The following is an 8,684-nucleotide window of genomic DNA, read 5'->3' on the forward strand; positions in this document are numbered from 1 at the left end:
TATTCTGCCCCGTGAATGTGATTCATGGGGCATCAGACAGTACTTTTCGGTCTCAGTGTTCATTCTCTGGCTTTAACTCAAACTTCCTGTTAATATCAATAGCAATAGGAGTCAGAATTTCACAAAATATATAAAACCCAAAAAAGGTAAAGGTAGAAATTTTCCTTTCACCAGTTTCCCTTCCATGTGGATATTTTGATCTGCAAAATGAACAGATGCTCATTTATTTCCCTTTCGCCAAAAAGCCTAAACCCACCCAAAAATAGAACGTGTTCTTCTGCACCAAGGAGGGAAGAAACTGGGAAGATTTTGTTTCTGTAAAAAATAATTCTAAAATTAACCTTTACTATATAATAATGAAAAAAAGATTTTCCCCAGGAAGATTTGAAACTAAAGTTTATTTTATATTTGTATAGATATACAATTCTTAAATGCACTATTTTTTAAAATTTAAAACAGTAAAAGTATTTTTTTGTAAAAATGAGACAAATGACCCCATTCCCACAGGCCTTCCTTTTCACATCAACTGGATCCCTGTGGGTGGCCACGTACAAGGCTGTAAAGATGCCCAGGCTGGGCAGTGAGGCCACAGGCCGGGCACCAGCCTCCCTCTTCTGGCAGTGTGTCAGGGAGGCGGCCCGTCATGATGGCACCTGGTCCATGGGGCAGACAGTCCTTCATAATTGACGGCACCTGGCTCATGGGGCGGTGGCCCCTCATGATTGACGCACCTGGCCCATGGGGGCGGAATCTGTTCCTGATCACACCCCTTTGAAACCAAGACCCTCAGTATCTCCTCCCACCAGGCCCTTACAAAGTGGGGCCCGGGGCCAGAAATTGTTTTATTTTTATTTGAGAGATGTAGTTGATTCTAAGATCTCCTTAGCTTTGGGTTTTAATCAAAAGGTAATGGGGTCACCTGTAGATCTCCATAGCTAACATCTACTGAGAAGTCACCAGCTCACCGCCACTCCTAAGGTACAGGCTCCGGCCTTGGGCTCCCATTTCCAGGTACAGAAGCAGAGGGTCAGGGGGCCCAGCAAGGTGTCTGTAGCCCTGGAGCTGGCCAGGAGCCCAGGCCTTCTGCCACCCACCCGGGAGTCCTCACACCACAGGGCCCACCTCCCTCACTGAGCAGGGGACCCTCCGAACCCACAGCAGCCACGCCGGCCTAGGAAGTCCTCCTGGGGGGCCGATTTTGTCTTTGCCCCTCCTTGGAAAACAGTAGCCGTTATCTTGCAAACGTGGATCCATTTTCCTTCTGCTCCATGGCTGTGCTTTCCATATCCCATGTGAACACCAAAAACAGAAAACGTTTTTGAACCTGATTTAATTTCCAATATGTGGGCATTTGACAGGATATTATTCTGAGCAGATAATTCTCATTGGTGATGTTGCTCTATGAATATTCATCCGGAAGTTTTCTTTACATCTTTTAGAAGGAGGACTGGAAAATGCTCAGGATCCCGAAAGGCAAGGAAATGAAAGTACAAACGTCACGTCTTTTTTTTTTTTTTTTTATGGAGAACCACGCACCGAGTATGTCTTTCACTCAGACGTGTGTCTTGAATGTGGGCTTTGCTCGTACAAAGCACACGGGGTTTTCACAGCGCTGAGCCAGGAAAAATGACTGAACTCTGGCAGGACAAAAAGCAAAGAAACCTTTAGAAAAGATCAGGTGAGACACAATTACAGCTCAAAGTTACAGTCTCCAGCCACTGGGTACAAACAGCTTTTTCAAGAGCAGAACTGGATTTGCAAAGCCCGGAGATGATTCTGCAGAAGGATCGGCTCCGTGGAAAAAAGAGATAGAAATTAACCTAGCGGTGGGTTGTGACAGAAGACAGTGAACACAGTGAGGTCCAGTTTTATTAAGAGTGAGACAGCAAGTGGTTTTGAACATTAGGAATCATATTTTTAAATGACTCATGTGAACTTTATTTTTCTTATGGTCTGAATTTCAGTGACATCAAGAACATTTTAGTTATCAAAGGATAAAATATCTAACTAAATGAATTTCACTACAGAAGAAAATAAAACATTCTCAGCATATAAACAAGTTTCTCCAAATCTTACTTTCAGTGTTTAGTTGAACTCTGTGTGTTTGAAAATGAGACACCAGTCAGCAAATGCCTTCTAACAGTCGTCCAGTCACTGATACTGCCCAGGACCCGCTGTTTGCATTCTCAGCCTATTTTCACGTGTTTCTTGACTGTTTTCTTCCTCCAGGACTCGCCGCGTATCACAGCAGTGCCAGAGGAATCCTGGCAGTCAGCCGGACAGCTAGTTTACCCCTCCGGGCCCATAGTCCATGGGAGCTGATGTTCAGCTCCTCCGACAGCCTCTCAGAAATGTGCAGCCATGAGTCCTGCTCTGCCCTTGCTGGTCGAGGGACCATTTGATTGTTGCCCTTTCAGACAGATAAACGTTAGGGCAGGATTTTTCAAAACAGGTATAAGATGGAGAACATTTCCATGTCGTTCTGGTTTGCTCCTTTCAGTGTTTGGGACAAGAGATAGACAGGTGGAGAGTACATGACCCTCCCCAACCCCGCAACCCCGCAGGTTTCCAACCTGCCTTGTAAATACTGTTGTCAGCACACAGGCTGTCAAAAGCAGAGGAGCCGAGGCTCGGAAGACTGTTGGCTTAGGAGCTGGGAGAACTCGGTCCTTTCTGAGGTGACCACAAGCAAGTTAAACCCGTGTGAAGAATGTACCATGTTTGACTCTTTTGCTCATATATGGAATAGAAAAAGTCACAATCCCTGTTCCCCACCGCCTCACAACCTCATTATGGGCATCAGGTGAGAAATCTGGGAGGAAGTTCTCAGCAAAGCAGGAAAAGCGGGTTTTCAGAGTTGAGCCGGTGCCTGCCATCTCTAAGGGTGTCCTTATCCATGCATCCAGGTGCCTCCTGAAGTTATGAATGGAGTCCGTGCACACACGCTAGAAAAGCAACAGGAAGCATTCACAGGCAGCCCCGTTTCCCTAAGGAAAAGCACCTCCTATCTGTGAAAAAGGCCCCGATAGATGCAGGGAGTAGACACGTATGTTCCTCATTTCAGTGAGGCGCTTGCAAGCACACCCGACCACCAAGCTGGAGAAGTACACATGGAAAATGCAGGTTTACGGTGGAAGAATGAAGACATGCCTGGCACATCGTGAGGACCATGGCTAAGTCAGAGACAGGGAGGTGGGATATGCTGAAATACAGAATTAACAGTTTGTAAAGCCCTTAACAGGTTAAAACCCTGGGATAAACTAACACAGTCTGTTTAGAGAAGAAAGTACTATAGTTGAATTAAAAAAAAAAAAGATTCAAGGGGAGCCCAGTCTCCCAAACAGTAGCTCTTGGGAGAAGCATGTAGAGCATTTGGGTGAAAGTGTTTTTGATCCATTCAACAAATATTTGTCGAGCATTAACCTCAGGGCCAGGCTCTGTGACAGGTGCTGCAGCAGAGGAGCCAAGGATGGGCAGCTTGGATGGGTGCCTTGGGTAGATGGGCACGTTGGATGGATGGGCATCTTGGGTGGATAGGCATCTTACATGGATGGGCAACTTGGATGGGTGCCTTGGATGGATGGGTGTCTTGGGTGGATGGGCAGCTTGGATGGGCACCTTGGGTTGATGGGCACCTTGGATGGATAGGCACCTTGAGTGGATGGGCACCTTGGGTGGATGGGCAGCTTGGGTGGATGGGCACCTTGGATGGATGGGTACCTTGGGTGGATGAGCGCCTTGGGTGGATGGGCAGCTTGGGTGGATAGGCACCTTGGGTGGATGGGCAGCTTGGGTGGATGGGCAGCTTGAGTGGATGGGCGCCTTGGGTGGATGGGCAGCTTGGGTGGATGGGCAGCTTGGATGGATGGGCACCTTGGGTGGATGGGCAGCTTGGGTGGATGGGCAGCTTGGGTGGATGGGCACCTTGGGTGGATGGGCGCCTTGGGTGGATGGGCGCCTTGGGTGGATGGGCGCCTTGGGTGGATGGGCAGCTCACAGCTGCTGAAAACGCCGATGTCATCCTCGTGCCCACTGTGAAGGAAGACGGGCAGACGACGGCATGACCCCTGACAAACACCTGGAACCAATCAGTTCACACAGGAACTGGCCTTTTGTTCTGGGAGCCGTGCTTCAAGAAGGACACTGACACGCTGGTTCTCAGCAGGCAGTCACTTTCGTTTCAGGTGCTTCCTTTAAAACACACCTCCGCAGCACATGTCAGGAATTAGGGTTCTCACAGAGCAGGTCGGAGGCTGTCCTGCTATATAGCCCTCTGGACAATCTGTACAAACTGCACAGTAATTTTACCACCTTAGCAGAATTTCCATAAACTGGATTATATTATAATGGGTTTTTTGTGTTTTTAATCTTAAAACTCAGTCAATACTCTTTTTTCAGTATTAATAAAAACAGAGTGCACATATGGGAGTTTGGGCATGAATACGGGATAGAATAAATATAACTGACCTTATACATGTATCCTACACACTATCTCTACTATGTCATTTTTTTCCCTATGAAACTGTGTGAGTCTGGGTGGGATATAATGAAAGACAGGCTACGTGAGTCTTTGAAATTAGGTTATCCCAAATCTTTTCCAACATGACAATCTTTTAAAAAGCATATAGATGAATACCTACTTTGTGCAGGGTATGTAATAATTAAATGTCACAGAAAACTCAAGCAGAAGAAAGTGGGGGTGGCATTTTCACCACTGTGGGAATGATGCCCCATCCAGGACACAGCCTCAGCATCTTTTCCTGTGCCTTTAACTTCAAAGGTCCATGGATAGTCCAAGCTCCAGGCCCGCAGGTATTACAATGCGCACACTTACATACAGTTGTGTGTGGTGAAGAAAAAGTCGAAACAGTTTTAAGATGAATATATGTAGCTTCAAAATAATTAAGCCAACTGTAGATGATATTCTAAAAGATAAGCTGTTACCTGAAACATATCTTGATGGGCCATTTCAGTTCCAGAACTAACATGCTGAGTGTTGTAAACAGCAGTTCTTGCCCAGTGGCAGATGTAAAAGTGCGTGTGTCCGTTGGGAAGAAAAACGGTATTTAAAAGCCGTCTGAAAGAAGCCACGTGGGAAAACAAGTCCAGTGCCACCGCTCCCACAGTCTCTCCGCTCTCCCTGCATCAGCCAGTGGCTCACACTGAGGACGCACAGGTGAAATCACGTTGAGAATTCCCAGCAGAACCGTAGTTTTCTCCCGGGCTGGTGTCTCCAATCAGCCCTGTGACTATTCCACGATGGGCGGGGGAAAGGGACTCGCTTCGCAATGATTTCCATCTGGGTCAGGAGAGGAAGAATTGCCCCCGGCCAGCAAGTATCCGAGACCTGAAAAGTCCGCGTGAGCAAACAGACAAAAATCTGCACTCACCTTCCTTAAACTGAGGGGAAATCCTGGAGAAACACCTTGCTCACTCAGAAACAAACGAGAGAGATGGTCACGGTGGCCAAGTCTACAGGTCACCTCTGTGGCCACTTCCCTCTGGATGAAGCCCTCAGCCGTGGTCTCCTCTTCACGAGATTATAAGGAAAGATAATTCAGATGGAAATCTTTTTTACCCTGACTGTTGGAAATGCAATGATAGTTACTGCAAGGATTGAAGGCAAAGGACTGGAAACACGCACTCAGCTCAGACCCTGCCTTCAGCCGGCGCCGGAATCCTTCCTTGACCCCAGCCTCACTGTGAGACCCCTGGCCCTTCACGTAGAAAGGGCTCCATCAATCAGCACCTTGGCGGCCCACTACCCACCGTCCACCTGGTAGGAGTTCTGTGTTTTCCTTTTTCTTCTTACTGAATAGGCTGAATTTTTGAGAAAGTTAATCTTTTGTTGTCATACGCAAAGGGATGAGTTTTCCAACTGTGTTACAAACTTCATAAGTCATAGAAACCATGGTCGCCATGTTTAATTTCTTCTTTCTAGGACAAGCATGTGTTTGTCCCTTTCAGGTTCTAAGTTTTAACCAACAGAATTTGAAAACATTTCTGCAAAAATGTTGATGAGGATTTATTTGAAAAGAACATCATACCAGAAAACATGAGCCTTGTCATTTATAGAGAAACCTTTTCTTTTTACTTTTTTTTTTTTTTAATTGAGATGAAGTCTTGCTCTGTCACCCAGGCTGGAGTCCAGTGGCTCAATCTCGGCTCACTGCACCCTCTGCCTCCTGAGTTCATGCCATTCTGCCTCAGCTTCCCAAATAGCTGGGACTACAGACACCTGCCACTGCACCCAGCTAAATTTTTTTTTTTTGTAGTTTTAGTAGAGATGGGGTTTCACCGTGTTAGCCAGGATGGTCTCGATCTCCTGACCTCGTGATCTGCCCACCTCGGCCTCCTAAAGTGCTGGGTTTACAGGCATGAGCCACCATCCCCAGCCATAGATAAACTTTTTCAACAGATATTTAAGAATAAAAAAAACCTGAAAATGTTGATTAAAGAGTTTTTAAATTTTTTTTTAGTTTTAAATTTTAAAAAAAGGAAAAAAATCATCGTGAAGAAAATTGCATTTAATTACTTTGACCATGCATTGCTTAGGGCTGAAAAATCATGTCAGCTAGACAGACAACAGGAGAGATGGGGTCGACTCAGACCTACACTGGCATAGGAAACTGGTGAACTAAGAAACTCACCTTGGTCGTGAAAGGGAGGATTTATTTTGGTTCACAGTATTGTAAGCCAAAACGTGACCGAAGCAGATCTCAATCAATTAGAAGTTTATGTTGCTAAGATTGAGGATGTGCCCAGAAGAAAGAAACACAAGTCCCAGTGGGACCTGTGACCTGAGCCTTTTCCAAAGAGGGTTTGGGGAACTTTAATTCTTAAGGGGGAGAGAGCAAGCAGGAGGGGAGAAGGAAAAGGAGGGAGGGCAGGTGGTGGGGCACAGCCAGGCTCGTGGCTGCATTCTCGTGGGCCTCTGATTAGCACTCAGTGAATCCACCTTTTACATAAGATAAGGGAGGCCCGGGAAATCACTGCTGCCTGTCTGGGAACAAAAGGGAGGCATTTGTGTGTGACGCGGGTCCCAAGCTCAACCTTCCCTGTGGTATCGTGAGATTGGGGTCCTGAGAACGTGTTTGCTTCACCGTATCTACGTCGTCCGTATGAAATGTGTCCCGAGCACCCTCATTTCCAACCCTGCAGGCCTTGCTCAGGCCTCTGATTCTAAACCCTAGTTCTGGTTTTTGGGGAAGCCACTTCCTCACTGCAGATCTCTGATGCCTTTGTTTGAGACACCAGAGGTGGGAAGACAGGAGGATTTTTCCAGTCATGGACAATGAACGTTTCTCTAATGCTATGCATGAGGGAATGGCAGTGCTTCATCCAGCACAACGGTTCCTCTTCAGTGTGCCGTGCCCCACACCTGCAGCCCAGCTGCTGCAGGCTGCATTTGCTGACGTGGGACACCCGGCACATGCTTTGTGGTAATCCCTGGAAATAAAGAGGAGTGCTGCACCATCTGTTTCTCCGAGGAGTTAACAATCTCGGTGTTTTCTTCGTAAATTCAAATGATCCATTGCAGATCTAACAGATATAAAACCCGCCATCACTGTGCTGCCTGCCCCAGGAACCAGGGCCACCCAAATGTCTCGCTCTGAAACTGAGACTCAGAGTGTCTCCGCTGTCCTTATTCCTTTTCAGTGAACGTTCCCACATGCATTGATGTGAACTGGATTGACCAGACATTGTGCTATTTTAAACAGTACTTTAGGGAGGTTCCTAAAGGCTTCTTTGATTTATTAAATACGTTATGAAGGAACTATTTTGTCGTATTCATAGAGATTCCATTTCTACTTAGCCATTGATCCAAAGGGACATTTTTGCTTATCGTGGCATGATGAACCTTCTGAAGTGAGGCGTGGTCTCAGCATCACCACGACGATTACACGGGGCATTTGCAGGTGCACGAGCATGGGGCTAAGGCTGTTCCTGACAGTGCCCAGAGGAGAAAGCCTGGTCTGAACAGCAACCCCCGCTCCACACAGATGACGCAGGGCAGGAGCTTTACCCTCCACCTCCCAACCCATGGCCGAGCACCCTTCACACCACCCCTGTCTCCCATGAAAGAAGAGTAAAGACATTTAACAAAAGCGATATTCTCAACAAAAGTGATTTTCTTTAACAAAAAGTAAAACAACAGAATGATGTTGTTTTAAAAGCTAAACAAAAGTAAATAATTCTGATAGTGAAAAGAAAACCAAATTCATATATCTAAAAAAAGTAAAATTCCCAAAGGCACTGGCAGGACAACAGTGATATTAAAAACCAATGAAGACAGCTTTTGGTCAGGGCTTTACTTAAAAATTATATTTGGCAAAGACAAAATAGATAATATGGAATTCGGCTAGGGAAAAGGATGTGTATTTTATTGGTTCCCACTGGTGAATTTACACCAGAGTAAGAGCTCAGCCATTTAAATAATATTTAATTTTTTGTGTGTGATAAAATGTTTTCTCCCATGGTAAACTGTTCCTTTAAAACTGGAATTCAAAGTAAATGCAAAGCAGAAAGTAGCTCCACAGTGTGTCCTTCGGGTAAACCAGTCTTCCTGCTGCCTTTAGATCAGCGCCTCTGGTTATTTTTCAGCTTGACTTACACACAAAGAAGAAAGCCATGTGCATTGGAATAGAGTCTCTGTCTCACAGATTATTCTGGTAGATTTCAGA

Source organism: Rhinopithecus bieti, unplaced genomic scaffold (genome assembly GCF_001698545.2).
Source record: "Rhinopithecus bieti isolate Rb0 unplaced genomic scaffold, ASM169854v2 scaffold_51905, whole genome shotgun sequence".
Classification (NCBI taxonomy): domain Eukaryota; kingdom Metazoa; phylum Chordata; class Mammalia; order Primates; family Cercopithecidae; genus Rhinopithecus; species Rhinopithecus bieti.